Genomic DNA, 12733 nt, shown 5'->3' on the forward strand with positions numbered 1-12733 from the left:
GTGGGATGGTGACAGATCAACATGGACAGACGGACTCTCAGGCCTTATATAGAGAGAAGTGGTGTCCCCTCCTCTCTGCAGAGGACAGTCTCCTACTGAAGCATCATCCACCCCTTCCTCGGTGACATGTTGGGGTTTCTAATATGGTGCTGGGTGGGACGCTGTAGCGTTCTCTATAGGGCTCATCCAGGCTCCCCCAAATAACTTGTGTATTTTTGCTAAAGTTTGGAGTTGTGCGTTCAGTGCGTTGTAGCCTGGAACTCACCTATGCTTTTTATGGCATAGTTTCTCCCGGCAGGATCCGCCGGGAGAAACTATGCACAGCTGCGCGACATGAGACTAATTACTTAGAGCGACAGAGAGAGAGAGAGAGGAGTGTGTGTGTGTGTGTGTGTGTGTGTGTGTGTGTGTGTGTGTACATGTGTGTGTGTGTGTAATGTATGTCAATTTTACAAAGGTGCAGACGATCAGAAATCAGCAGAGAGTGAGCAATGTTTGCGCTGCTCTATGCCGTATTGAAGTGGACTCGGACCCAGAATTTTTATTTTTCAACCCTTGGAAATAAAAACGTCTGGGGTTTCCGAGGCTACACATTTTGTGATTGGATTAAAACCGACAAGGTTATTTCACATGACTGATAAGGTCATGTGTAACACCAAGGTTATTTCACATGACTGATAAGGTCATGTGTAACACCAAGGTTGTTTCACATGACTGATAAGGTCATGTGTAACACCAAGGTTGTTTCACATGACTGATAAGGTCATGTGTAACACCAAGGTTGTTTCACATGACTGATAAGGCCATGTGTAACACCAAGGTTGTTTCACATGACTTAACCGAGGTGAGTTTCACAGCAATCAGATTGCATGCCACGCCTCTCGTCATCGCAGCTCGTCAACACGCTCGGCCAATCAGCTCGTCAACACGTTCGGCCTGGCCAACTTGACGTAACTATCAGACTAAATATTTCTGTAGCCAGTTGGGTGTTGGGTGTTGAGCAAAGGAGTCAATGCATCATCGTCAACCATGTACAATAAGATTAAGTGAGAGGAGGCTAAAGTGTTATTTTTCTGCTATTGTTTTGGCAAATGTCCCCACACCACCCCACCCCTCAGAATAGGGATTCAACTGCTTAAGAGAAATGTTATATTATATTCCCAAAATGATAGTTAACTGTGATGTGGAGTGGAGTGGAGTGGAGTGCATGGTGGATGTGTTGTCATGTGTAGACTAGATATAGTTAACTGTGATGTGATGTGGAGTGGAGTGGAGTGGAGTGGAGTGGAGTGCATGGTGGATGTGTTGTCATGTGTAGACTATATGATAGTAAACTGTGGAGTGGAGTGCAGTGGAGTGCATGGTGGATGTGTTGTCATGTTTAGACTAGATGCCAACCGTCAGATCTCTGGTTAATCCAGAAGGAATGTTGTTCAAGAACAGTAGGCTCTCCGGGGCCAGGCCAGTAAAACACTGCAGGGCTGCAGTACTGTAGATGCCTGGGCCATAGTTCTGTAGTCTATACTTAGAACGCTGTCATAAACCTTGACATTTGACTTGATCCGACAGGCAAAGAGGGTTTGATAGTGAATTGGCCCATCGATGTGCAGGGTCGCAGCGGTCGCAGCGGTCGCCGCGATCCTAATTAACCTTTTCAACGCGTGTGATAAATGTGTGATAAATCAGGCTCAGGGTCTCTGGGAGGGTTGTCGGTCAACAAGGTTTAAATCTGTCAGACTCACAGTGAGCAGCGAGCTTTGTGCCTTTTAACCCATTCTGGGCGGGGACCCATTTTGGTTGTTAGCACTATATGTTATGCTTTAGCTTTTGAAAAATAGCAGATCTAAATAGCAGATCTACAAGCAATTTTTTTATGTACAGTACTTTATTTTAGATTTTTTACAAACACAGATACCAGTAAATACAAACACAACATCAACAGAATACGTATTCATGGATATGAGTATGAACACAGAAACATAATAAAAAGGATAGACAAAATAAATAAATAAAAATAAAAACAAATCGAAGAACGACTGACGTAGAAGATTTTTTTTTAATCTGATCTCGGGTCAGAATGGAAAACTGTCGGGATGTAGAAGACATTTCTTTTAAATCTGATCTCGGGTCAGAACGGGTTAAACAACACATTACGGCCCGCTAACACGGTGGGGCCAAACCATCTGCTAAAAAGGACTTAGGATATTCATAACTGCGCCTTTGGCATGTCAACTTTGAACTTGGGAGTAGCTCGAGAGAAATGTATACAGACATCTGTCTGTCAGTGTCAGCTCAACAACACTGCAAAGACGAGGCTGAATGCAAGAGATGCGAGTATGTCTGCTGTCCTGACCACAGATATTAAAAAAATTATAGATGCCTCATTTTGGCCGCTTCAGCGACGTGTCTCCACTGAAGGCAGGAAGTCAAGTGGAAGGGCCATAGGGTGGAAGCAGTGGCATGCACAGACATTTAGAGGGGCAGGACAGTGGCGTGCACAGACATTTAGAGGGGCAGGACAGTGGCGTGCACAGACATTTAGAGGGGCAGGACAGTGGCGTGCACAGACATTTAGAGGGGCAGGACAGTGGCGTGCACAGACATTTAGAGGGGCAGGTCGTGGAAGGGCCATAGGGAAGGGCCATAGGGAAGCGCCCCCATGGAAGTCACTCATGCTCAAGTGACACATCTTATGTTACGCACGCGGAAGCTTCTCTCATGCTTCGCAAGGAATCTCGGGATAATTGTGTGCCTTCAATGTTGACACGCGCCCCAGAGGCTGTAGTGTAACTGTGAGTGTTCTCCGGTGGTAACAGCTAGGCTTAGTATCATGTGCTTCTGCTACAAAGGGCCCACAGAACAGAACCATGTTGGAATGGCCTGCATGGGCTGGGCCTGGGCAAGAAGTTCATGTCAATGAGGTCACACACTGGACAGTGGGCCTACACTGACACCTGCTGGTTGCAAAGGAGAAGCAATTAGCTTTTGTTCTCTCTGAGAAACAAAAGAAAAAGTGATGACACTTTGTGTCAGTGGTTCCGTGACTCTGCTTTCGCTACTAGTTTTCAACATTGCCTGTCCAGAAAACAGTTTTTATTACTACTACTGCTCATTTGACTGGGGTCCCTCTTAGAGTATATATACTCTAAGGGGTCCCTCTCAGAGTATATATACTCTAAGGGGTCCCTCTTAGAGTATATATACTCTAAGGGGTCCCTCCCTGAACCCCATTTTGAAAACCACTTTGCTACTTTATCATTGGCATAGAATAGATTGACATCAGGCAGTCAGTTATTAGACTCATAGGGCTGTATTTTGCGTGTCTTAAGTACCAGGTCTTATTCCCTAACTTGAGTAAACTTTAGCCACTCAGAATAGCCAAATGGCATTGATCACGCCTCCAGGTCTTTAGTTTACTCAAGTTAGGGAATAAGACCTGGTACTTAAGACACGCAAAATACAGCCCAGAGACTCATAGAATAGATTGACATCAGGCAGTCAGTTATTAGATTAATAATAATAATAATAATACATTGACATCAGGCAGTCAGTTATTAGATTAATAATAATAATAATAATTAATAATAGATTGACATCAGGCAGTCAGTTATTGGACTCAATGGATTTGTTTCACCATGAATAGAAGATTCGGCATGTATATTTAAATCTGTTTATGACACTCATAATTAATTATTCCTTTATTTACACCATACATGACCCATGAGTAATGTAGACAAGTTCCCGACAAAACCTCAATGTTTACTTTAGCATTTAGTACATAATAATTAGCATATCTGAGTAAAAATTAACGTGGTTGATTTGACTGTGTCGTTTTATTTATAGCCATGCATTCATGCACCATAATAAGCCTTACGTTATTTTAATATACGCATGTGGTTAATGAACATTGTTTTGTAATTATAGCGTAATGACTCAAGAAAAAAACATTTGGTAACACTTTACTTAAAATGCTTCAGATGTTTATAGTTTTCAAATGACAACTTATGACAAGGTTCAGAAAGTGGAACAGCACATTATAACTACTATACTTAGTCAGTTATAAAGTATAAAGAGTAAAGACACCAGCATTTTTACAACAAAAAAGTAGACATAAATTATTGCTTCAAACATCCAAACATAAATTACACAAATGGTCTGATAGAAAAAGTACAATATAACATAAAGTAGTGCTGTTTCCACCCCCTTCTTACATTTGACTAAAGTTGAGACCTCCCCCGGCGTTATTATTAATTAAAACTTTAGTTACTACTAGTTACTTCCTAGATTCAAATTATTATTACACAACACATACGTACATGAACCTCTTCAGCCCTTTTTAAACATCTCCTTGAAAATATCCGATCTACAAGCTCACAACAACGCGTCACAGTGACATCACACTAACCCTAACCCTGCTGTGAAACGGGACATCCTGCATGAAATTACATTTTGATACCAATACCTCTGTACTTTTACTCAATACCTGACCTCTGTACTTTTACTCAATATCTCTGTACTTTTACTCAAGTGAATTTTGAATTCTGGACTTTTACTTGTAACTTCTAGTATTTCTACACAGTATTGACCCCTTTATTTAAGTTAAAAAAAAACAGATGCTGGTACTTTTTCCCCCCAACCCAGGGGGACTACTAATGTACTAATGTACAACGCAGGGACATGCAGATAGGGGGCGCTATCACCAGGGACGTGCAGAGAGTGTTGGAGAGGCAGGGGCTGAAATCCTGGACAAAAACAAATAGCGAAAATAACTGATCTACCAGCTTGTAGATCAGTTAAATAACTGATCTACCAGCTTGTAGATCAGTTAAATAACTGATCTACCAGCTTGTAGATCAGTTAAATAACTGGCCTGCCCTCTGAATACCACAGACGAAATGCCACACTATTGATCCATAATGTATAAATGACAGATAAGGGTTCAGCACAACGAGGGCCTGCCCCTCAATTGTACTCCGAGCTTAAATACAGCCTATGATGACGATCACTTTACAAATGTAAAGCAGCTCTGCAGCTCTGCTGCTCTGCAGCTCTGCAGCGTGTCTTAATGTCTGCTCTGCAGCTCTGCAGCTCTGCTGCTCTGCAGCGTGTCTTAATGTCTGCTCTGCAGCTCTGCAGCGTGTCTTAATGTCTGCTCTGCAGCTCTGCTGCTCTGCAGTGTGTCTTAATGTCTGCTCTGTAGCTCTGCAGCGTGTCTTAATGTCTGCTCTGTAGCTCTGCAGCGTGTCTTAATGTCTGCTCTGCAGCTCTGCAGCATGTCTCCTCTCAGCTCTGCAGCTCTGCTGCTCTGCAGCGTGTCTTAATGTCTGCTCTGCAGCTCTGCAGCTCTGCAGCTCTGCAGCTCCGCAGCATGTCTCCTCTCAGCTCTGCAGCTCTGCAGCTCCGCTGCTCTGCTGCTCCGCAGCTCTGCAGCTCCGCAGCTCTGCAGCTCCGCAGCATGTCTCCTCTCAGCTCTGCAGCTCCGCTGCTCTGCTGCTCCGCAGCTCTGCAGCTCCGCAGCGAGCGCAGCGTCTCTCCGCTGAACTGGTAGGTGAGCTTCTTCTTCACCTTGAAGATGTGTCCGGAGCGGGCGTAGTTCCTCAGGGCGCGGGACATCTTCTGGTAGGTCATGGGCCTGCGGTTGCCTTTGCGCCGGCCCCACAGCGCCGCCACCTGCTCCTTGTTCCTGGAGGAGAAGCGGAACACGCCGTCGCCGTCGTTGGAGGCGGACGCCGTGGTCGGCACCCAGGAGACGCAGTGGGCCATGCCGGGGTCCTCCAGCACCTCGAACAGGAAGCAGAACAGTCGCAGCCTTCCTCCTCTTCCTCCTCCTCTTCCTCCTCTTCCTCCTCCTCCTGCAAACCGTATCAGTTGACATCAGTTGAAATTTCGTCGACTATTAACCCATTTTAGACCTGGGAACGATTCTGCGAATGTCTTCTAAATCCTGTCAGTCGTTCTCAAACACTTTCATGTCACTTTTCACGATAAAAAAAAATAAAAATAGCAGACCTACAGCGCTATGAGCTTGTAGATCTGCTATTTTTTAAATAGCTAAAGCATAACATGATGCTAACACCAAAAAGGGGTTCCTGCCTAAAATGGGTTAAATACTATGATGAGAAATGTTCATCGACTACCTTTTTGTCACGGACGAAATCTAAATAGAAACTGAATGAAAACTAAGCTATGACGACTAAAACGAAGACTAAACATTATTTACAATTTTGTCAACAATTTAAAAACTAGACTAAAATGTTAGGAAGGGACTGTAGTGGACAAGAGATCCAGTATAAGTAAAAGACGGGTCATTTTACACTTGGTTGCATGCTTAAAATAGCAGATCTACACGCTCACAACGCGACACGATGTGAGCTTGTAGATCTGCTATTTTAAGCAAGTGTAACATCAGCCATTACCACGGCATCAAGACTCAACACAACTGTAGACTTAGTCGACTATTAAAATCTCATGATATTTTAGTCGACTAAAACCAGACTGACACTAAAACATTCCAGGTGACTAAAACTAAGTGAAACGGGCGGAAATTGGAAGAAGGCTTGTGTTGTGTCTGTTCTGTTGTGTCTGTTGTCTGTCTGTTGTGTTGTGTCTGTCTGCTGCACATCTAGGTGGGCGATTTGAAAGAGGATAAAGCTCAGGTGTGTTTAGGAATATCCCAGCGTGTCATATCACGTTGCATAAACCCTCCAACCGTAGTGGTTGGAGGGTTTACTATATGAGTTAATGATTTCCTCAAACGTTTCCCAGAAACATCTCTCTCGTCAGTGGCGTTAAACAGGTCGTGGCTGCATGGGGCTGAATCTGTAAACATTCTGCTTATCTGATAAGATATGTAAAACTGAGTCCTGTCACACAACACAACACGCCATTGTGGGGGGTTTTTTCCGGGCAAAGGGGGGAAGGTCTCTTTTATTTGCTCTGGTGATGTTGTTTTCCTGCAGGCCACCGCAGTAACAGGAGCTCTTAATAGTGGTGAAAAAGCAGAAGAAACTCACCAGCTGTTTTCTTGGCGTGAGGTTTGGATGGTTGCCTGGCGGCGTGCACGGAGCCTGGCGCGGGGCCAAGCGGAGACACTGTGTCAGCGTGTGGCGTGAAGGCCTCCGGGGCGTCGTCCAGCCGTGGCTGATTGATATAAGGACAATGTTTTCAGTGACGGTGTTATTATTGTAGTTGTATTATTAAGAAGTGTCAATATACTGCAATGTGTAGAACTATTCTGTTACAAGCAAACGTCATGGGGCATTCTAAATGTACTTGAGTCAACGTACAGTATCCAAAAGTATTTTTTAGTTTAGTTTTCAAATGTATAAAAAATCTTTTGAAAATAGCTTATTTTTCCCCAATTGCTCAATTTAATCTACAGTAGGCCTACATTTAGTACATTTAGAGCATAAAATGAAGGTAAAATGCGGTAATAAAGTTATATAAAAAAAGTTAACGTATCTGAATACAAATAGACATCTTGAAATTGCTTGATATCTTTCTTTATCCAAACAAGTAAAATAGAACTTAATTTTTTTATCAAATGGATAAAATTGTCCTTGTTGTTCCACTTACAGTGAAGTCCCAGTGGCTACAGTACTGCTCATAGGTGATTATAGATTATAGATTATAGATAGACTTACAGTGAAGTCCCAGTGGCTACAGTACTGCTCATAGGTGATTATAGATAGACTTACGGTGAAGTCCCAGTGGCTACAGTACTGCTCATAGGTGATTATAGATTATAGATAGACTTACAGTGAAGTCCCAGTGGCTACAGTACTGCTCATAGGTGATTATAGATTATAGATAGACTTACAGTGAAGTCCCAGTGGCTGAGGTACTGCTCATAGGTGATTATAGATAGACTTACAGTGAAGTCCCAGTGGCTACAGTACTGCTCATAGGTGATTATAGATTATAGATAGACTTACATTGAACTCCCAGTGGCTGAGGTACTGCTCAAAGGTGATTATAGATTATAGATAGACTTACATTGAACTCCCAGTGGCTGAGGTACTGCTCGTAGGTGTCATTCACAGGCAGGACCATCTCTTGCTTGATATCCTTCTGTATCCAAACAAGTAAAATAGAACTTTTCATTTCAGAAAATGGAAAGACAAACATTTTGATGACATTGTAAACACCAAACATTGCCTATTTAATTGTATTATTTACACCATGAACTGAATATTTCAACACGGTCCAGATGATGCTGTTCTTACATTGAAGTCCCAGTGGCTACAGTACTGCTCATAGGTGATTATAGATTATATATTATATATTATAGATAGACTTACACTGAAGTCCCAGAGGCTACAGTACTGCTCATAGGGGTCGATCACAGGCTGCTCTCTGGGCATGAAGATCTCTTCGACTGGAGGAGCACAAAAAAAGATACAGATATTGATGCTGAAATGGTTGAGCTGTCCTGTATCTAACTGTATATTATTATTATGATGTCCTGTAACTAAACATTATTATGTGTGATGTTCTGCGGGGGTGGAGACACCTCACACCAAAATTGTAACATTTTCGGGATTCAAATATTCAACAATAGCAAATATAGCAGATCTATAGTTTCTATACGAGCTCAAAAAGCATCCTGAGCTATATGCTCTGCCCGACCACAGCAACAATATTAATATTTGTGATATTCTTGTATTTGATATTAGGTGGCACGAACATTTCTGGCATCCATCTCGGTTGGTCTCGCCATACTGTTCCTCCAGGAAGTCCAAGATCACGTCCATATCAGACAGGCTCTCCTGCAAAGAGAATCACGTTTTTACTAATAAGTTAACTCAAACTCTGGGCAGGAACCCCCTTTTGGTGTTTTAAGCATTATGTTATGCTACAGTATATAAAAAATAGCAGATCTACAAGCTCATAGTGCGGCACCGCTACGAGCTTGTAGGTCTGCTGTTTTTGAGAAATCGTGAAAATGTGGTGCAAATCTTTGAATATATTTTTAACTAAAATCTTTGCTTCTGGGAGGGTCCCTGGAACAACATATTTGCAGTTGGGTGTCGGCGGCCAATTACAAATGTTTTTGGGGGTCCTTGACCTAGAAACATGGGGTTTAACCCTGTGAGAACCACTGACGTAGAAACACAGGGTTTAACCCTGTGAGAACCACTGACATAGAAACACAGGTTTTAACCCTGTGAGAACCACTGACGTAGAAACATAGGTTTTTCAGAAAAATACATTTGTAGAATCGTCTCAGGTCTAAATAGGTTAATAACAAACCCCCCCCCCCCCTTACTGATTGCCTCACAGATACTTTGATGAGGTCTCAATTGACAACTTGACATGAATGTTTATCAGAGACTAAATGAATGTTATCAGACTAAATGAAAGTTACCGTGGTCATGTTGTCTTGATGTGGTGGTGTGTCTGCTTGTAGTCCAGTGTGAGAGAGAGAGAGAGAGGCACGGAGACTGAGAGACACCCGGAGTTGTTTCTGAACCCCACCATGCTCTCCCCAGAAGACTTTATCTAAGCCCCGGAGACCCCCCCTCACAGGGCGGAGACCCCCCCTCACAGAGCGGAGACCCCCCCTCACAGAGCGGAGACCCCCCTCACAGAGCGCCCCACAGAGCCCAACACCACCATATCACCACGTCCCCCTCAGACCAGTGACCACATCCTCCCAGCTCAGCCAGATAAGAACCGCTTTACAACACAGGACACCCATTTCAGGAAAAAACACATTTTCTGGCCCATAACTCTCAGAGTAACAGAGCTGTATTTGGAACTATTTGGTCTATTGTGAAATGTGTATGTTGTAGGAAAACACTGACCATTCTCTATGGTACAGTACCCTCCTTTTGATCAATCACTCAGGCTCTATGGTAGTTTACAATTTACAATTTAGGCATTTAGAGCCTGAGTGATTCATCGTCTCCTAAATTTAGCAGACGCACTTAATCCAGAGTGACTTACCTTAAGCAAAAAGCATGGCATACATCGCATTTATAAAAGTAGTTATCATGAAACATGTTTAAGCTATGAACGTAACAGTGGAGTATCTCTGTAAACTATACATACTTTATTATATATTATACATGTGTAGCCTACTATAAAGTGCTATGACTACAGTACATGAAATGCAATTCTAGTGCCGTCTACGTAACTTGCTATAAGTCTGTTTTAAAATAAGTGCTATATTTAAAATACTATCTAAATCTACATAAAGTGCTATATTTGCTATGTTTTCAGACCCTCATAAAAACCCTCCTTTTTTTCCCTCTACACAAAATCTCTTTGGCCAACTATAGATTTTGTTAGTTAGCTTATATTAATATAGATCTTCTATTCTTTTGGCAAAAGGTTTTCTCCAGAATAGGGATGAGTTATGTACCCTACGTTAACACTTACAGTGAAGAACAATCTGATGTTTCATCAGATTAACGGATTATTGATTTAGTGTCTGTGTTTGTATTGTAATGTATACACCACAGTGACCAAGATGTACAGTATGGAAATAAACAACATTTATTGATGCACTGAAAATGAAGTCAAATCATAATATATTACATCTAATTACATGGAATGCTTTTTACTGGTTGGTGTATATTCTATACTACTCAATATTTACATCTTCCATGAAGCATCATTTCATGGAAGCATAATTTGTCATAAACATTCAACATAACTGTCTAATACAAACTATGGACCAAATGTATTGGGGTTTTTTTAAATACCAAGTCCAATACCAGCTGTGAGTGTTAATCTATCCATTTGTAACTCTGTGAATTACTCAATTTAAATAATAATAATAATAATAAAAACACTCTATTGAAAAGCACTGGCAGAATTAAAGTTCTGTGACGCAGAACCTGAATCAGTACTTCGTTACGTTGATCTATATTTGGCTGTGGACCCCCATCTTAAAATGTTTTCTGGTAGGGTCCCCCAGAATGTGGACCCCCATCTTAAAATGTTTTCTGGTAGGGTCCCCCAGCAGAAGAGAAGATTATTTGTGTTAGTAAATATATGCATATTGCATATAACCCGTTCAAGATTTCACTTTAAAAAATGTTAGAAAAACAAATAGCAGTGAGCTTGTATATCTGCTGTTTTTGAACAGCCAACGTAAAGCCTTTCCAGTAAAGGGTGTCATCACATGTAACACAAAACATGTTATATATTTGTTAAAATATAAAATCTATATTGGTAAAACTATCCGTCCCTTAAAACAAAGGATCAGTGAACATAAAAGTTCAATCAGAAGAAAAGATGACTACCCCGTAGCCTGTCACTTTAATAATCACTCTCATCCTACAGTATCTCCTCCCTTAGGGCCGATTCATACTCCTGTTTCGGCGCTGTAGTGCCGAAATGATTTCGGCTCGTCAGAAAATTTCAGTAGCACCGAAGAGCCGACTTTAGGACGGTACCCCCCCCCCCCCCCCCCCGAACCTCAAATGACGTCACATTGTAGGCTCTACAGAGCCGAACCGACTTTTATTCGGCTCTAAAATAGGAGTATGAATCGACCCTTAGGTTCCAGGGAATAGAGCAGATTACTCTTCAGAGAGGGGGTGATTAGTCTTCAGAGAGGGGGTGATGTCGACAGAAGGTTATATGCCAGAGAGAGCTCTATAGAGCGCCGCAGTCCCCGCCCCCTTTCAGAAAAGCGAGTGGCCCAGGAAGTGAAAGCCCCATGCATTCTCCCATCGGCACTTTTAACATAATTTATTTAAAGACGGTTACGCCGCGGACAAAGTCAATTCGGATCGTGACGAATCATGACAATTGAACACAATATTTTGGGACGATCAAATCATTAGAAAGAAGAAAAGAAAGTCAGGAGACAACACTATTTGTTTTATTTTTCGTCTTATAAATTATTTGATCGGCCCAAAATATTGTGTTCATTGTCATGATTCGTCACGATCCGAATTGGCTTTGTCCGCGGCGTAACCGTCTTTAAATAAATTATATACTGCGGTACTCTATTGGATCCACACTTTAGAAAGATTTCGATATGAGGGTTGTTCTATGAACAGATAACAAAAGATTACATTTGCTCTTTGCTTTATGACGGCTATGTGTTCCTGATGTTTGCATTGGATTGCATTTTTGACTTTCGTTTATTGTTTTTTTGTTTACTTCGTTTGTAAATAATTGTACATTTTTTTTCCTTGTGATGTTTTTTCTATTGTCTAAAATGGACATGTGGTGTCCTTGGGTGCCTTGTAGTTTCACTGAGAACTACAACTCCCATGAGTTATCCTTCAATCCTGTGTGGCTCCAGCACCTCTCTTAAAGGAGAATTCCATGCTAGAAGGCTTTCTTTCTTACCTTTCTTTGTCGTTGTTACGTCCCCACCAAAGAGGTCCAGGTGTTTTTTTGTGCAAAAACTCCTTATTGGCTATTTTCCCTACCATAAGCCCTCAATGAATTGCATTGCATTGAATGGGAATTGAATGGGGCTATGGGGTGTTATGCTAATTCGCTTATTTCCATCTAAAGAAGTAGTAAAGTGTGCCGCTTGGGATATTATTTACATTATGAAGAGAGGATATATACAAAGAAATTAATCCTAATTTTGAGCGATGGAAATAAGCGAATTAGCACAACACCCCATAGCCCCATTCAATTCCCATTCAATGCAATTCATTGAGGGCTTATGGTAGGGAAATAGCCAATAAGGAGCTTTTGCACAAAATAACACCTGGACCTCTTTGGTGGGGACGTAACAACTACAAGGAAAGGTAAGAAA

The sequence above is a fragment of the Protomyctophum bolini genome (genome assembly GCF_963924005.1).
Source record: "Protomyctophum bolini genome assembly, chromosome: 23".
Taxonomy (NCBI): Eukaryota; Metazoa; Chordata; class Actinopteri; order Myctophiformes; family Myctophidae; genus Protomyctophum; species Protomyctophum bolini.